Genomic DNA, 19,124 nt, shown 5'->3' with positions numbered 1-19,124 from the left:
CAAACCGAGTGAAGCTATCCAGTCTGTGTATCCCCATTATACCGCCATATAGTCCGTCATTACTCAGCAGCAGGTTCCAACTCTGCACGGTGGACCCCGGGCTGCGAACGCACCATATACCATCTTCCTAATTATTTGGTGCGTTCCGCTAGCCCTAATATTACACTAGCGCCAGGGTCTGGCTAGTAATGGCGGACGAACAGTGATTACAATGGTACATCCAGCAGCTGGAGGGTAGGTTGGCGGCTCTTGAACGCACAACCTCGGCTGTGGATGTTACCGTGGTCGCTGTTCAGGCTGCTAGAGTGGCTGCAGCCAGTTTGTCCACTGCTACCCCTGCTCCGACTTTGTCCCATCTCCCGCTACTGGTGACAGTAAGCTGTGTCAGGAAGTCGTGAGTTAGTGTCCCATACACCTTGAGCTCCTGTCTGCACGTTTTCCCAAGGAGCGGGCGAAGGAGGGATTTATTGTATCCCTGTTGTTTGGCAGCGTGTTAGAGTGGGAAACGCCGCTGTGGGAGCGTGACGATCATGTGGTGCAGAGTGCTCCAAGGTTTCTGGAGTCTCTGAGACAGGTCTTTTTGGGACCTTGTGTCACCCATGATTCGGCGCTCCAACTGGTGGCTTTGACACAGGGTTCGTCCATGGTCAGTCACTTTTCCGTTCAATTCCGGACTTTGGCATCCGAGCTGGAGTGGCCGGATAAGGTCCTTATCCCCGTGTTCTGGAGAGGACTGGTTGACCATGTGAGGGACGCCTTGGCCACTAGGGAGATTCCCGTCACACTGTAAGAGCTCATAGCCATATCCACTCGCATTAACCTCCGTTTTCATGAGCGGGGGTTGGAGCGAGCCCATTGTAGGCAGAGGTTTCGGCTGGCACCTACCTTTGCCAAGCCACTGGAGTCCCCTGTTCAGGCTTCCAAGCCCTATGAGGCCATGGAGGATCCTATGAGGCCATGGAGGTTTCTCGAGCGGGTCCTAAGTCTCGGGCAGCTCGAATACCCATGGTCTGTAATGTCTGCCAGCAGTCAGGACATTATACCAAGAAATGTCCACAGCGGCTGGGGAAACGACCGTGTCTAGTAATTGTAGGAGGAGTTTCACTAGACACAGCGGCATTTTCCTCCAAATTATCCTTCAAAGGGACAATTACCTTTGGCCCTTCCACTTTTACGGTCGAGCTTTGTGTGGATTCCGGGGCGGAGGGAAATTTCATGTCCTCAGCCTTCGCCCAATGGCATGCAATACTTCTGGTTATGCTAGCCAAACCAGTGACCGTAAGAGTGGTGAATAGGTCGACACTGCCTTCACAAATTACACACCAGACTATCCTGTTTACATTTTCCATGTCTCCATCCCATCAGGAGATCATTTCCCTTCTTGTCATTCCTGAGGGAATAGACAAGATTCTGCTAGGGATACCTTGGTTGCGCTACCACTCTTCACATATAGAGTGGTCCTCTGGGAGAATTCTGGGATGGAGTAAAACTTGTGAGGGCAGATGCCTGAGGGAGTGCGTTCAGGTTGCCACAACAGAGGTACCCGCAGATCTTACCTCTCTCCCCAAACACTATTGGTCTTGTGCGGACGTATTCTCCAAGAGAGCTGCAGAGACTGCCACCTCACCGCCCCTATAACTGTCCTATTGATCTCTTGCCTGGGTCAGAGCCTCCCTGGGGACGAGTCTATCCCCTGTCTCTCCCGGAGACAGTGGCAATGTCCCTATACATCCAGGAAAATCTGGCAAGAGGATTCATTAGGAAGTCAGTGTCACCTGTGGGGGCGGGGTTCTTCTTTGTGCAAAAGAACGGAGAATTGCGTCCATGTATTGACTACCGGGGTCTTAACGCCATCACCGTTAAGAATAAGTACCCTCTGCCTTTGATATCTGAGCTCTTCGATAGACTACGTGGGGCGAGGGTATTTACGAAGTTAGATCTGCGGGGTGCTTACAACCTGATTCGCATCCGTGTGGGGGACAAATGGAAGATGGCTTTTAATACCAGGGATGGGCACTATGAGTATCTGGTGATGCCCTTTGTGCTCTGTAATGCCTCAGCCGTCTTCCAAGACTTTGTGAATGACATCTTCCGGGATATGCTCTCCACCTCAGTGATAGTCTATCTGGATGATATTCTCATCTACTCTCCAGATATAGATTCCCACCGGAGAGATGTTTGCAGAGTCTTCAACCTCCTACGGGCAAACTCCGTCTATGCCAAGTTGGAGAAGTGTCTGTTTGAGCAGGAGTCCTTGCCTTTCCTGGGTTATATCATCTCAGCCCGGGGATTAGCTATAGATGCTGCCAAGCTACGAGCAGCGATGGACTGGCAGGAACCTCATTCTCTCAAAGCGGTGCAGCGCTTTATAGGATTCATTAGTTACTATCGCCAGTTCATTCCCCACTTCTCCACTTTGGTAGCTTCCTTGGTAGCCCTCACCAAGAAGGGTGCAAATCCCAAATTGTGATCGGAGGAAGTCTCCAAGGCCTTCTTATCTGTTAAGTCCCATTTTGCTAGCGTTTCCATTCTGCATCGTCCCGATGTAGATAAGCCCTTCATTATTGAGGTGGATGCCTCATCCGTCGGTGCTGGAGCGGTCCTCTTCCAAAAGGACGCTCCTCTTCCAAAAGGATGCTCAAGGTCGGAAGCATCCTTGCTGCTTCTTCTCCAAGACCTTCACTCCGGCAGAGAGGAATTATTCCATCGGGGACAGGGAGTTGGCCTTTTCAGAGTGGAGACACCTCCTGGAGGGAGCTCGCTTTCCCTTCCAAGTTTACACTGACCACAAGAATTTAGTGTATTTGCAAACAACCCAGCAGCTAAATTCTCGCCAGGCTAGATGGTCCCTGTTCTTCTCCCAGTTCCACTTCACCCTTCATTTTCTATCTGGGGAGAAGAACATTCGCACCAATGCTCTCTCCCGCTCCATGGTGTCATCAGAGGAGGAGGAGCCTCAGCTAATTGTCCCCTCCGAGAGTCTGAGAACTCTGGCTCCGGTGTCACTAGAGTCTGTGCCCCCGGGCGAGACTTTTGTGCCATCTAATTTGCAACCAGAGGTTCTCTCTTGGGCTCACTCGTCCAGGGTGGGTGGACATTTCAGGATCAAGAGGACATCAGAGCTGCTGGCGAGGACGTATTGGTGGCCGCATATGGCCTGTGATGTCGAAGGCTATATTCGGGCGTCCGTCTCCTGCGCCAGGAATAGGTCTTCTCGACAACAGCCTGCTGGGCTACTTTACCCCCTACCGGTGGCTGATAGGCCCTGGGAGATGGTCGTGATGGACTTTGTGGTTGGCTTACCCAAATCCCGTAGCACCATTATTTGGGTAGTTATCGACCATTTCTCTAAAATGGTGCATTTGGTGCCTCTCCCATGGTTACCTTCTGCACGGGCCTTGGCAGCGTTGTTTGTCCAACATGTCTTCCGCTTACACGGTATGCCTGATAAGATTGTCAGTGACCGGGGTCACCAGTTTGCGTCTCGGTTCTGGAGAGAGCTTTGTCGCCTACTTAGTATTGAGCTGAATCTCTCTTCAGCATACCATCCGAGACGAATGGGTTGGTAGAGAGGGCCAACCAGACCCTGGTCACATACCTACGACATTTTGTCTCGGCCAGGCAGTATGATTGGGCATCCCTGCTACCGTGGGCAGAGTTTGCCTTGAAGAGCACCATAGCTGACTCCACTGGGCAGACCCCATCCCTCCTTAATTATGGCCAGCATCCGCGGATTCCTGTGCCCATGCCCGTGTCTCCCGCCGACTCTAGGGTGGTAGACTGGGCAGTGGAAGCACCTGACATCTGGGACCGCACACAAGATGCCATCCGGGCCTCCAAGGAGAGAATGAGGGTCTCTGCCGATGCACATCGGCGCCCGGCTCCGACCTTTGCTCCTGGCGACTTAGTGTGGCTCTTTGCCCGCAATATCAGGCTGCGAGTTGAGTCCACTAAGTTTGCGCCTCGCTACTTAGGTCCTTTCAAGGTTCTGGCTCAGGTTAATCCTGTGGTCTACCGTCTGTCTCTTCTGCACGCCTGGATATCACCAACACCTTTCATGTGTCCCTTTTAAAGCCCGTTTACATGTCCCGGTTTTCCGAGTCATCTGCCGGGACATCAGGTTCGTCCACAGACGATTGTGAGGTGAACGCTATCTTGGGGTGCAAGGTGGTACGTGGGAAAAAGTTCTATCTGGTGGACTGGAAGGGTCATGGCCCAGAGGACAGAACCTGGGAAACACATTCGGGATCCACTGCTCATTGCAGCATTTGAACTTAGCGAGGCCCTAGGAGGGGGGTAATGTTAGGTGTCGAGTTCCCGCCACTGCACAGGAGGAATCTCGAACCATCTCCGCTGCAGTCTCCCATTCTTCTCCAGTCGCAGTGGAGCCTGCTCAGCGGAGACGTCAGTCCCAGCTTCTGGCTCAAGCTGATACTGTGCGACTGGTTACTACTCCCTTCCAGGCTCAGCCTTTGTAGCCAGCACTGATCAGCAGCAAGCAGGTCTTTCTGGGACTAAGTCCTGCTTTTCCCATACTGAGCATGCCCACGGGATGACCTCTCATTTGAGGTCGGGGGTCACATGCTCAGGTCCTGTTGCGGCTCGTATTGGACCATCTGGAAAGTCCCGGAGCACTGCCGCTATAAAAGGTTCGCATGGCCGCTCGACCATGCGCTAGTGTATACTTGAAAATGTGTGTGTGTTGATGTGTGAAAGTCGCTCATTAATCATCCCCCTTCCTAGTGTTGTTGACTGCTCGCGTATGGTGGATACTTGCTATCTAGCGCCCGACAGTGCTATCTGCACCTAACACAGGATACAGCGTCTTATTGCTGTGACCGCCAGTGCGGCGCCGTGCGCTATTACAGCGCTTTCCTGACCCAAGTCTGGGTGGTTAGTGGCGTCCACCAGAGCGGCACCGCACGCACTCTTGTGCATTAAATTATTATTTCAGTTAAACTGACACCCCAGTAGCAGTGTCGAGCGCAATAGGTCTAGAGGAACTCTTTCCCTGTGTCTTGGGATAGAGTTCTGTGGCTCCTTGCTTGCACTCTTTGTGCGGTACCGCAGCCTTGTGACGCAACAGGGTTCGCTTCCTTCATACTGGGTGAGGCTAACCCGTGTGTGTATCCAAATTATACCGCCATATAGTCCGTCATTACTCAGCAGCAGGTTCCATCTCTGCACGGTGGACCCCGGGCTGCGAGCGCACCATATACCATCTTCCTAATTATTTGGTGCGTTCCGCTAGCCCTAACAATGAATATGGACACGTCTAAACTCCCATTGGTGTGGAGCGCATATTCATGACCTTAATGACTGGTACCACGTGACCGCTCAGCACAGGAAAAAGCTGCTGCTGTGCCGGGACAACAGAGATGCAGGGACGTTCAGCAATGGCGCAGGGAGAGTGAATATGACAGGGGAGCCCAGCCATGCATACAAGATGTAATAAAAAACAGAGCAAGGGGCACTCCTAGGATTACGATGATCATTACCTGATGAAGGCTGCATTCAGCCGCCAAAACGCATTGTGTGTTCAGCATTTTATTAAAGGTTTGTACATTTTATAACCACCTGTCCTTATCTATATGCCCAGCGCTCCGCCTGACCGCACATTCTTTCCTTCATTCATGCATACAAGTTGGGAAAGGGGGAGCCATGCATACAACAGGGGGAGCCACACATACAGTGATAGGAATGAGGGGACAATACATACCCGTCTTATACACGAGTCAATAAGCTTACCCAGTTTTCCGTGGCAAAAGTCGGTGCCTCGGCTTATACTTGAGTATATATGGTATTCTAATTTTTTGAGATAATGCCTTTTGTGTTTTCATTGGCTGTAAGCCATAATCATCAACATTAACAGAAATAAACACTTGAAATACATCACTCTGTTTGTAATGGCTCTATATAATATATAGCTATTGAACCCGTTCTACACCTGGGTGGCGAGCATTTATATTGGTATATGGTCCCCATCCTGTCATGTGCTGCTCCCATCCTGCGCCCCCGTTTTGTGATGTGGTACTGTCATCCTGCGTCCCCATCCTGTCATGTGCTGCTCCCATCCTGCGTCCCCATCCTGTCATGTGCTGCTCCCATCCTGCGTCCCCATCCTGTCATGTGCTGCTCCCATCCTGCGCCCCCGTTTTGTGATGTGGTACTGTCATCCTGCTCGCCATATTTTGTAATGTGCTGCTGCCATCCTACGTCCCCATCCTGTCATGTGCTGCTCCCATCCTGCGCCCCCGTTTTAATCAGTGATGGCAACAGACACTGTGGCGGTATTGAGTCGAAAGTGGCTGCCTTGCTCCACAGATGTGTGTTATATATTCTTTAGAAAGCTACTTGGTAGCTTTGCTGATGTATAGTGTAGATATTCTTACACATGCTCCTGATATTTGGAACGAAATCATTAATGTGGGCACAAATGCCACGACATCATGAGAGGGTGGGATTGTGACTCCGTAATCGGCGCCTGCGCAGTCCGCGCTGCAATGTCTCTTCAGATGGATGTAAGTAACGTCATGAGGGTGGGATCATGTCCCCACGGCCCCTGATTCCAGCCCATAAATGTCGCCCTGCTCTCTGAATCGGCGTCTGCGCTTTCCAGCGCCATTTTCTTGAAGACACACTGCAGTATCCAAGAAAATGGCGTTGGGAAGCGCGGACTGCGCAGTTGCCGATTCCGGGAGCAGGGGGACATTCATGCGCCGGAATCAGGGGGCCTAAGTAATGTAATTGCTGTGGCATGACCTGCTGCAACGTCATGAAGGCGGGATCGTGTCCACCATGTCCCCACGCCCCCTGATTCCGGGAGCAGGGGGACATTTATGGGCCGGAATCAGGGGGCGTGGGGACACTGTGGGGGTGAAAACTACAGTCATGGCCAAAAGTATTGACACCCCTGCAATTCTGTCAGATAATACTCAGTTTCTTCCTAAAAATGTTTGCAATCACAAATTCTTTGGTATTATTATCTTCATTTAATTTGTCTTAAATAAAAAAACAAAAGAGAATGAAGCAAAAAGCAAAACATTGATCATTTCACACAAAACTCCAAAAATGGGCCAGACAAAAGAATTGGCACCCTCAGCCTAATAATTGGTTGCACAACCTTTAGCCAAAATAACTGCGACCAAAAGGCATCCGGTAACCATTAATGAGTTTCTTACAATGCTCTGCTGGAATTTTAGACCATTCTTCTTTGGCAAACTGCTCCGGGTCCCTGATATTTAAAGGGTGCCTTCTCCAAACTGCCATTTTTAGATCTCTCCACAGGTTATCTATGGGATTCAGGTCTGGACTCATTGCTGGCTACCTTAGAAGTCTCCAGTGCTTTCTCTCAAACCATTTTATAGTGCTTTTTGAAGTGTGTTTTGGGACATTGTCCTGCTGGAAGACCCCTGACCTCTGAGGGAGACCCAGCTTTCTCACACTGGGCCCTACAATATGTTGCAAAATTTGTTAGTAGTCTTCAGACTTCATAATGCCATGCACACGGTCAAGCAGTCCAGTGCCAGAGGCAGCAAAGCAACCCCAAAACATCAGGGAACCGCCGCCATGTTTGACTATAGGGACCGTGTTCTTTTCTTTGAATGCCTCTTTTTTTCTCCTGTAAACTCTATGTTGATGCCTTTGCCCAAAAAGCTCTACTTTTGTCTCATCTGACCAGAGAACATTCTTCCAAAACGTTTTAGGCTTTTTCAGGTAAGTTTTGGCAAACTCCAGCCTGGCTTTTTTATGTCTCGGGGTAAGAAGTGGGGTCTTCCTGGGTCTCCTACCATACAGTCCCTTTTCATTCAGATGCCGACGGATAGTACGGGTTGACACTGTTGTACCCTCGGACTGCAGGGCAGCTTGAACTTGTTTGGATGTTAGTCGAGGTTCTTTATCCAACATCCGCACAATCTTGCGTTGAAATCTCTTGTCAATTTTTCTTTTCTGTCCACATATAGGGAGGTTAGCCACAGTGCCATGGGCTTTAAACTTTGTGATGACACTGCGCATGGTAGACACAGGAACATTCAGTTCTTTGGAGATGGACTTGTAGCCTTGAGATTGCTCATGCTTCCTCACAATTTGGTTTCTCAAGTCCTCAGATAGTTCTTTGGTCTTCTTTCTTTTCTCCATGCTCAATATGGTACACACAAGGACACAGGACAGAGGTTGAGTCAACTTTAATCCATGTCAACTGGCTGCAAGTGTGATTTAGTTATTGCCAACACCTGTTAGGTGCCACAGGTAAGTTACAGGTGCTGTAAATTACACAAATTAGAGAAGTATCACATGATTTTTCGAATAGTGCCAATACTTTTGTCCACCCCCTTTTTTATGTTTGGTGTGGAATTATATCAAATTTGGCTTTAGGACAATTCTTTTTGTGTTTTTTCATTTAAGACAAATTAAATGAAGACAATAATACCAAATAATTTGTGTTTGCAATCATTATCAGTAGGGTTGAGCGAAACGGATCGTTCATTTTCAAAAGTCGCCGACTTTTGGCAAAGTCGGGTTTCATGAAACCCGACCCGATCCCTGTGTGGGGTCGGCCATGCGGTACGCGACTTTCGCGCCAAAGTCGCGTTTCGTATGATGCGCTTGGCGCCATTTTTTCAGCCAATGAAGGAGCGTGGGCAGAGTGATGACATAGGTCTTAGGGGCGTGGACGCCTATCGTCATCTTGTCGCTTGTGCGCTGTAGTACACCAGCATTTCGAGAGAGAGAGAAAAAAAATTTTTTACGACTTTACGCCATCATCGGCCGATTTCACTCGACTTTAGAGATAGTCGGGTTTCGCGAAACCTGACTCGACCCTAAAAAAGTAAAAGTCGCTCAACCCTAATTATCAGGAAGAAAATGAGTATTATCTGACAGAATTGCAGGGGTGTCAATACTTTTGGCCATGACTGTAAGTAATATGGGCGGGATTGTGACACAGATTTCGGCGCCAACGCAGTCTGCGCTTTCCGGCGCCATTTTTTCTTGAATACGGACACTGTCTATAATCTAACGCTAGGAGTGTCGCGCTTGCGCAGTCTATAAAGGCTTCGGACAGACGACGGTCCTACCGTTATAATATAGATATTTCACCTTTTGTATTAAAGAACTGAAATAAGGCTAAGTACACATTAGCGTATCTGTGTGCAGCGTATCATCTGCATGCGCAAATGCAAGTCAAAACGCATTTAAACTCATGCTTACGCTGCGTTTTTTGTCCACATCAGCTTACGCATGAAGCCAAAAAACGCTGCGTGTGCATGCGTTTGTATGCATTTGCGTTGTTTATGCACGTGTTCAATATTTCCAGGAGGGCGTGTCTCAATCAGTTCCTGGACATGCGCAGTCCGAAGTACGCAAGCGCATCGAACGCATGTGTACGCATATCCTTGCGTACCAATGCATTCCCATAGACAGTAATGCGTTGTTTATACGTACTCATCCGCATGCGTATGCCTGCGCATATTTGACGCCTCAAAAAATGCAACATGTTGCGATCGCCGGACACCGCGAAAAAGGACGCATGGGGACACATCCGCATACAAACTGATGCCAACGCATGTCCCTGTGTACATAATGTTAAAGATAGGTACGCAAGACGCATGCGGACAGTACGCAGGCCTACGCTGCACAAAAAAACGCTAATGTGAAACCGGCCTAAATGAACTTTTTGATAATATTCTAATATTGTTTGAGAAGCACTTGTATAAGAAGCTCACACCCCAAGTGATTTTCATACTGCAGCGCGTATTTTCCAATTTCTGTCTGTTTCTCTTGCGCTTTTTCAGGCGGGTTATCAAGCGTACCTGAAAAAGATGTTGTGTGCACATAGCCTTACAAAGTTTCCCCGAACGCCTTCACGTAAAGTCATGTATCTTAAATTGCTTTCAAAGTTTACGAGATAAAAAGAGAATAATTTCTTTGGCATTTCACGTCTTTGCATTGACATTACTATATCTTGTGGGTGCTTTTGGTAATGATTCATGCTGCACTTGCAATGTTTTCTTCATAAAGAGGCAAATCCCACCACGTAAATTTCCAGGAACGATTATCAGGTCGCTTCCAAAAAGGGAAACTATAAAGTATATTTGTAGAGCATGTTGACATCTTACCCTCCCGCGCACAAAAAAATAACTCCTGTATGTTATGTACCTGGGATCTACAGTATTATTTTAGGAGGTTCTTTTACGTTCTTCAGTATTTCATAGTGCGCAATCCCCGCACACGCCGTATGGACAGTCCAGGGCATGAGCAGCTGTACTATCCCCTCGTTAAGCAGAAGTCCTAACATGATACCGATCATCAGTCAGCATGCTAATTACCAGCCTATAGGGTGAAGACCATTTTCCTATCTCCCTATAACTTTTAGATTTTAGTTCATATGGTCCAATCGTGTAAGAACACAGGTATTTTAAAATTTAGCAAAACCTCCGATGTTTTTATATTTGTAAAATGCTGACTATCCAGTTAATTCTTATTTTGAGGTTTTTATTAACAACCTCTTAAAATGCACTGGCCCACATTTACTAATATCTAATAGTCCAGGCAGTCTGGAAGTTCCCGGCAGCACGTGGTTTGTGACATGACATATCTTGATAGGATTCAGACTCCAAACTCTGAGCTTGTTTTCAATTATTAAATTGCAGTGAAAAAAGTGGTACACCCCAATAATTAATTTTCCAAAATTACTGCTCAGCAATGCCCACATTTGAGGCAACAAAAAAAAAAAAGTTGAGCGTCTTGAACAGGGTCATTCATTTTTGCACACCAGTTTAAAGGGTTTATCTGGCACCATCCAGTGCTGCTGACTTCTCCATCAAAATGATGACTTTACCACCCCACACACTCGCTGAGACACATGCGTAATACCTGCCAAAGTTACAGTTTATGAATAAACCTTTTAAGAAATCTGTCTTGTCTTAAGATTGAGCTGTAGGACTGGTTCAGATGTCAGTGTTTGTGCTCCTTCCCACTTGCAATGAAATCAGATGAATGCAATACGATAAAAAAAAAAAAAAAGTCAGAATTGGCACATCTTAGAGATGCGTCTTTTCTGGGGCGGATGAGAGCTGATGTGTTTAGCCTGGGGGGGGGCAATATCCATGGCCCCTTCCTAGGCTATTAATATCAGCCCGTAGCTGTCTGCATAGCCTTTGCTGGTTATTAATTATAGGGGGACCCTATGACATTTTTGCGGGGTCCCCCATTTTAATAGCCCGTAAAGCAGGGGTGGGGAACCTTTTTCCAGCCAGGGGCCATTTGGAAATTTCTACCATCATTCGGGGGCCACACAGAAATGATCACCTTAATAATTACCCTGGTATATTTAGTCAAACATTTATGGTAACTAACCCTTAATGTGACGGATGGAGCTGCTTCTCTTTGGTGCTGCTGTGATGTTAGGTGATACTGATCATGTTGCTTCTCACAGCTGCTTTTCCAGGTTTGTGTTGGCCAGGAGAGCAGTTAACTTTTCATTCTATCCTTCCCTCCTTGGGGAGAGGGGATATACAGCACTGGGTAGGACTGGCATCACCAGGGAGGCACATAGATCACCGGGGGACAGAGATTACCAGAGGAGTGACACAAAGATCATGGTGGGAGCACAAAGATCACAGTGGGGCACATAGCTGGGGGGCACAGAGATCACCGGGGGGTACAGAGATCACATGGGAGCGCAAATATCACAGGGGGGTACATAGCAGGGGGGCACAGGGATTACAGGGGGTCACAAAGCTGGGAGCCACAGAGATAATGTGAAGGAACAAATTATGAAAGATTCTCCATTTTGTGCTTTGACTCCATTTTGTTGTTGGTTAAAGATAAATTCTGTTATTTACTTAGGTAGAAGGTTACAGCTGCTATGAAGTAACTGTCCTGTTTCTCACGAAGATAATATTTTGTTATTCAGTTAGTCTATGGTTCATAATTGGTATAAAGACCTTGAGTATTCTAACTCGAGTGAGCCAGATAAGAGACTCGTGGGGGTATCGCTATACAAGACTGAGGCATCTGTTAATATGTTTTTCTATGCCAAAAAGACATGACCATATCTGTAGTTTCCATTTTTCCTGTATCCTCATGGGTTAAGTTTTTCCTGTATTCTTATAGGTTAAGAACTGTGAGCGTATTCTTATGCTGATTGGTTGAAGTATAATTTCTATGACTATGAAAACTCATACACAATAAACGAGGGCCCAGAGATCTGTTCGATCCCCCACACAGAGGCACGAGTCTCCGTCTGGTCATTTTCAGTTGCCGGCAACGCCCTTTAGATTAATTTGGAAATCACTGAGTCAACCGTGAAGGATCACTTTAGATCCTCCCTCAACAGCTTGGCGCCCAACGTGGGGCCCCAACCAGGAACGCCTCTGCCCCCCGGAGGACAACAAGACAAAGGACCCTCGGAGCGGACACGGGCACTGGAAAATTGGGACTGATCATCCCCCACAACAACCACGGTAAATTGGCAGTTATACTGTCCAGACTGACCGTTTGGTGTGGTTTTCCTGTGTTTGTTGCTGCAAAGAGGATCTGAGGTTTGTCCCCGATGGTGGGGTGATTTTTGGGTGGAATCATATAGAGGTGTAGTTCCGTTGGGAGACCAGTGCTCGAACCGTACCTCATAAGGGACGGACACCCCGGATTGACCAGTGATGTAATTCTCTTTATAGTCCAAATATCCTGAATTCCTGATCATTGTTAGAATCAGGCGCGGTGAGGTGATCGAAGATTGGGTAGGATACATAACTCAGGAATATATAGAAGTATACAGTATATATATCCAGAGGTATTTGGAGGGAAGTCTAAGACGCCCTCCTCCTTTCACTGAGTACCGCGTTTTTGGGTTGTCCCAGAGGGGGACAGAGAGACCCAGTGGAACAAACCGTAAAGGCCTCTCGGTATTGTGCACAACTAGGTAAGGATATTTAGCTCTAAAGGAGAATCATGTTTCCATGGAAGTAACAGAAGACTTTGAATTTGTGTGTTGAATCTGATACTGTTAGCCCAAAGATTAGGAAAATATTCTCAATCATTGGTTTTTCTAAGGTGTTCTGGCATATGAATTGTGTGATGAAGGTTTTGTAGAAATTAATTAAGTCTGAGAACTGCTGTATTCTGTTTCTGTGTAGATTTCCTGATGGGAGGGGTCAAACAACTGCGCTGTGTCTTTCTCCTATCTGTGCTGAGGAATGCTGTGATGTTCTTATCTGTTCCGTGTTTCTGGTATGGAGGGGGCGAGTCGCTGCATCCTCTCCTTGTGTAGTAAGAATTGTAAGATTAAAGTAAAATATGGTGTCTTGTTTTAGAAGGAACTTGTATGATAGTTTGGTTATCAGTGTAATTAAAAGATTGGTAAAAGATTTATCTGCTTCAAGTTGAGTGGTTGATATATAGCAAATTAAGGATTAACAGAGAAAGTGAATTTGGATTTGTTTTTGTTACGTTGAAAAAGGGAAGCTGTCTACTACTATGACAAAGACTGAGAAAGTGGCTGAATGTTTTGTGGTGCAGGAAGGAATTGAGAAAGTGATTGAGGGTAATGTGTTAGAAAGACAAATAATTAAAAAATAATAATCTGAAACAGGGGGGCTCCCTGTTAGATGATATGGTCCCTCCCCAGGAAATCAAGCCTCTCCTCCCGACTGTAAGCTCCGTGCCCCTCAATCCCAAAGCACCAATATATTCTGGGTTACCAAAACTCAGTGCGCCCCCACCCTATGATCCTGCCGGGTGGATTTGTGATGTATGCGGAGTTACTAATTCTCAGTGGAGACAGGTCTGTTACAATTGTGGAGCGAGGAGACCCGGCGTCGTAGCCCCCACCTTTCCCTTGCTAAACGCTGACGGCACCTATCATCGGCCACCGCCAGCACCAGCTCCTGTTATGCCTAGTATTGCGAGTGGTTATGAGTATCCGCCCCCACCTACCTTAGTCACTCGGTCAGAGACAGGATATACAGAGGAGATAGAAGATTTCCAGGAAATGTATTCTAATGTTATTCCTGGACCCCACAGCCATGATGTGCTCTTAAGGATAGGGTCAGGGGATCTCACAAGACAAAATGTTGGGGCCATAGTAAATGCCGCAAACAATCAACTCCACCATGCTGGAGGACTGGCTGCAATGATTTCACAGAAAGGCGGACCCATGATACAGGAAGAATCTAATTCGTATATACAAACTTATGGCCAGGTAGAAACAGGACAGGTCGCAGCAACCAGAGCAGGACAGCTGCCGTGCCAATATGTGATACATGCAGTGGGACCACGATATAATCCTACCAATATCCCAAGATCCCAACAATTACTTACCGAGGCTGTCCAGAATGCAATCCTGTATGCCTCCTCTGTTCCCCCCAGTACGATGCCTCAACGTACAATGGCCATACCATTAATCTCTGCCGGTATCTTTCAATATCCCAGGAAGGATGCCGCTATGGTCATAGTATCAACAATAGAGCGCTGTATACAGGAAACCCCCATAAAATTGGAGGAGGTCCGATTTGTTCTCGATAGCCACCTAACTGCCCATCAGGCAATACAATTTGTAACTGTAACAGAGCCTCCTGCCCCGCTTCTGCAGCAGATGCCTCTTGTGCCCATACTACCGCCACTTCCTCCCGCCCCTGAGTCAGTAATATCAGAGTTTGAAGAAGATGATGTGAAACCTACTCCTGACAGGCCAAAGTATACCCCCTTTTCTCCATCCCAGATAAACACCCTTTGTAACCAGTTACCAGACCCAGAAACCTCCCCCATGGCCTTCTATAGACAAATCGCAGCAAATCGAGAGATTTATTCCACTCCCCGGAGAGATCTGTTACACTTACTCCAGGTGAAGGCTGGGGAGGGATATTTTCCAATTATTGAGGGTGGCATAACCTATAATGTGAATTTGGACGGGGGAACCTATGAGAGTGATGTTGATTTCTGTAATGCTTTAAAGGTTTGGGCACAAGATAGACTAGTGGACCACGCTACCTCCCTCACAGATGTCACACAGGACAAGGGGGAGACTGCCGAGAAGTTCTATGGGCGTCTTATGGTAGTACTTAAAGATTTGGGGTTTTCACTGTATAATAAAGCCTATTCACACCTTTTTGCAGTAGCTTTGATGTACGGCCTTAAATCTGAATTGAAAGAGGCAATAATGTCAATGAGACCCGATACTGAGACTTCCATTCTGGACGATGCATTGAGAGAAAAAAAAAAAAAAGTAGTACAAAGTTTCCAGAAGAATTTAACCCATTCTGTATCAGCAGCTGCGCTCTCTAGCCCCCACCGCTCTCAGCCCCCCCCCACAGCTGCAAGGACACAGCTCCCAGCTCGTTCCTTATCAGTGGCCCAAGCAGAAGAATTCAGCTCCAGCCCCCCTCCCTTACACAAATCCAGTCTCATACTCCAATATTCATTTTAACCCTGTGTCTGGAAATCTCCCTCGCCATGTTAATTCTCAGACCAAGACAAGACAGATGGACTTGTAAATATTACGGTCAGACAAACCCAGACTGGAGAAATACTTGTATAATCTGTGCTGCAACCCAACCTAAGTGAATTACGCTGAATCCTGTCCAGACAAGATCACATGTAGTGATATAAGAAGCTGACACAGGATTGTGGTTAGTGGGTAGTGGGGACATTTACTTTTGGGAGTAAGCTGACAGTAATCCTTTTGGGAAGGAGCTGTAGACCAGCATGTCATGTCACCCCCAACCGGTCATCATGTCACCCCCACCACCAGAGAACCAACCACATCAGGTAGTGTAAGACAGATACAGGAGTATTATCCCTGGAAGCCCTCTGACTAGCTAGCTATGCTAAAATAATTGGCTGACCCTGAGAACAAACCTTTCCCATTTTACACACAAAGATAATATGATGGACGTATAAGTGCACCTGAGCAGACCTAGAGAGTTGGTGAGCCAAGATGATGGTTGGATGGTCCTTACGTTATATAACCCCTATGCAGATGAATATAATGAGATGTGTATCCTACACGCCCTTTCCCAATCAGTTTGCAAAAAAATATGGGCGAGTGTCTTTAACCCTGTCAGTTAGAATATGCCTATGTCACATTGCTTCAGTATGTGGATAATCTTTTGATGTGTGCACAGACAGAGCAGGAAGCCATTGTTGCCACTGTTAGTTTTCGCAAGTATCTGGCAGATCTGAACTGTCGGGTTTCGGCCTCGAAACTTCGGTTCTGCCTTGGTCAAGTGATATTTTTGGGTCACTGTCTCCTTCAGGGTGCCAGACACCTCACAGAAGAAAGAAAAATAGCCGTCAGCTCCCTTCCATTTCCAAAAGATGAGACTGCGCTCCAGCATTTTTTTGGACTATGTACTTATTGTTGTCAGTGAATACCGGACACATCCCGCATAATGCAACCTCTCTACAATGCCCTGAAAGACGGTTCCAGATATGGTGATGATTTTGGCAGATTCCACACCGGATAAGCTGTTACTACGGAAGACACTGTATTGCCCGGAGCTGCACTCCCTCCCTCCCTGTCAGGACAAGAAGCAGAACGTCAGGCTCTGTCTACTGCATGTGTTCTGGCCAAAGACAGGCGGGCTAATATATACGGACTCACAGTATGCATTTGGTATTGCTCATGATTTCGGAGCCCTATGGGCCAATCGAGGGTTAGTTACTACCGCCGGGACTCAGTGAAGAATGTTGAAGCTGTTAAAACCCTCATGGACTCAATCGAATTACCTACCCAGGTGGCCATTATCAAAGTTAAGGAGCATGGTACTATGGAACAGTCCACAGACTGGTGGTAACGCCTTTGCGGATATGCAAGCAAAAGCCGCTGCTCTTCTGCCCGTTGAACAGACCATACCAGCTATGGTGACCACACGCTCTCAGCGTAAACAGTTACAAGAAACACTGACTCTACAGGAACCTGATGATCTACGACAGACTGAGGTTTTCTGCCGGATCCCGCAAGACCGCTTAATGACGATGCAGAGAATGTCTCCAAAGGAAGAAGTGAAGCAGTGGAAAGCTGATGGAGCACGTATGGACAATAGTCGCTGGAAAAAGGACCAACTTGTGTGTCTCCCTAAGCGGATGTACGTGGGCGCATGGGCCCACACATCGAGGTATCTGTCAGACCTGCAATCCCGGTCAACTTCAACGTGTAACCCCGAAGCACCTTGCTAAGCCCGACTATCCTTTCCAAAGGCTCCAGGTGGACCTCATCACGTTGCCTAAGTCTGAAGGTATGAATATTGTCTGGTGGTTGTCGATATGTTCTCCAATTGGCCAGAAGCATTCCCCATTACCAACGTGACTGCAAAGACCACAGCAAAGAAACTGGTGATGGAAGTTATATGCAGATACGGTGTTCCAGAAGTTGTTGAAAGTGACCAAGACCCGGACTTTCTTTCTCATGTGTATCAGGAGGTTCTGACAATGCTTGGATCCACTATAGCCCTCTATACTCCATACCATCCACAATCCAGTGGGAAAGTTAAGAGGCTGAACGGCACACTGAAGGGACAATTGACCAAAATGATGCAGGAGACTACGGCTCCATGGCCAGGGCTCTTACACATTCGTACTACCCCTATTGCAAAACATGGCCTGTCCCTATATGAGATATTGTTTGGTGCTAGGTTCTCAGTTGCAAATTTCCAATTTCAGTAGTTATCAGAAGAAACTGTCCGTGCTGTTCAATATGTTATTCAGCTTAGTAAAAATGTTGCTAACACCCATGTTTTAGTTTCTTCTTCCCTTCCAGATTCAGCAGAAACCGACACTTCTCACAATTTGAAGCCTGGTGGTTTTATGGTCGTGAAAAGCTATGTCAGAAAACACGGACTAGAACCCTTGTATGACGGTCCCTACCAAGTCCTCCTCATTACTCCTATGTCAGTAAAGCTGGAAGGAAGGCCTTCGTGGATCCACGTATCGCAGTGCAAGCTGGTCAAACAGACTGGTGGCAAATAAGGGGACATGATGTTTTGGTTTTTCGTATTTCGATTTAAGAATATTGATAACCGAATGGGACAGCCTAAATTCCACAACATCCTTGAATAATAAGTTTGTACAATATCATGAAAGATTAATAGTACAGATGGGTATAGCCAATAAAATTGTCAGTTCTATTTTCATTTACCCTATGATTACACAAATGTGAGATAAATTGCTTAGGGCCACAGATTATCCAGATGATCAAATTTGGGGATATATTGGATATACTTAATACTACTGTTGCTGTCCAAAACTAACTTATCATAGTCACTAATCAATACACTGTAACATAGTAACATAGTAACATAGTTAGTAAGGCCGAAAAAAGACATTTGTCCATCCAGTTCAGCCTATATTCCATCATAATAAATACCCAGATCTACGTCCTTCTACAGAACCTAATAATTGTATGATACAATATTGTTCTGCTCCAGGAAGACATCCAGGCCTCTCTTGAACCCCTCGACTGAGTTCGCCATCACCACCTCCTCAGGCAAGCAATTCCAGATTCTCACTGCCCTAACAGTAAAGAATCCTCTTCTATGTTGGTGGAAAAACCTTCTCTCCTCCAGACGCAAAGAATGCCCCCTTGTGCCCGTCACCTTCCTTGGTATAAACAGATCCTCAGCGAGATATTTGTATTGTCCCCTTATATACTTATACATGGTTATTAGATCGCCCCTCAGTCGTCTTTTTTCTAGACTAAATAATCCTAATTTCGCTAATCTATCTGGGTATTGTAGTTCTCCCATCCCCTTTATTAATTTTGTTGCCCTCCTTTGTACTCTCTCTAGTTCCATTATATCCTTCCTGAGCACCGGTGCCCAAAACTGGACACAGTACTCCATGTGCGGTCTAACTAGGGATTTGTACAGAGGCAGTATAATGCTCTCATCATGTGTATCCAGACCTCTTTTAATGCACCCCATGATCCTGTTTGCCTTGGCAGCTGCTGCCTGGCACTGGCTGCTCCAGGTAAGTTTATCATTAACTAGGATCCCCAAGTCCTTCTCCCTGTCAGATTTACCCAGTGGTTTCCCGTTCAGTGTGTAATGGTGATATTGATTCCCTCTTCCCATGTGTATAACCTTACATTTATCATTGTTAAACCTCATCTGCCACCTTTCAGCCCA

General features: G+C 46.9%; 1 protein-coding gene across 1 annotated transcript in view; it reads left to right on the top strand.

Annotated features, from left to right (window-relative positions):
* The window catches only part of TMEM127 (transmembrane protein 127), a 34,621-nt gene extending 16,349 nt beyond the window's left edge, over positions 1 to 18,272 (top strand). The window contains exon 5 of the mRNA XM_069766611.1: positions 17,741 to 18,272. The gene's annotated coding sequence lies outside the window, so the exon portion shown is untranslated. The remainder of the gene's footprint in view (positions 1 to 17,740) is intronic.
* Positions 18,273 to 19,124: the final 852 nt, after the last annotated feature.

The sequence above is a fragment of the Ranitomeya imitator genome, chromosome 4, assembly GCF_032444005.1.
Source record: "Ranitomeya imitator isolate aRanImi1 chromosome 4, aRanImi1.pri, whole genome shotgun sequence".
Taxonomy (NCBI): Eukaryota; Metazoa; Chordata; class Amphibia; order Anura; family Dendrobatidae; genus Ranitomeya; species Ranitomeya imitator.
Note: the sequence above shows the minus strand (reverse complement) of the source record. Positions and strands in the feature narration are given on the sequence as shown.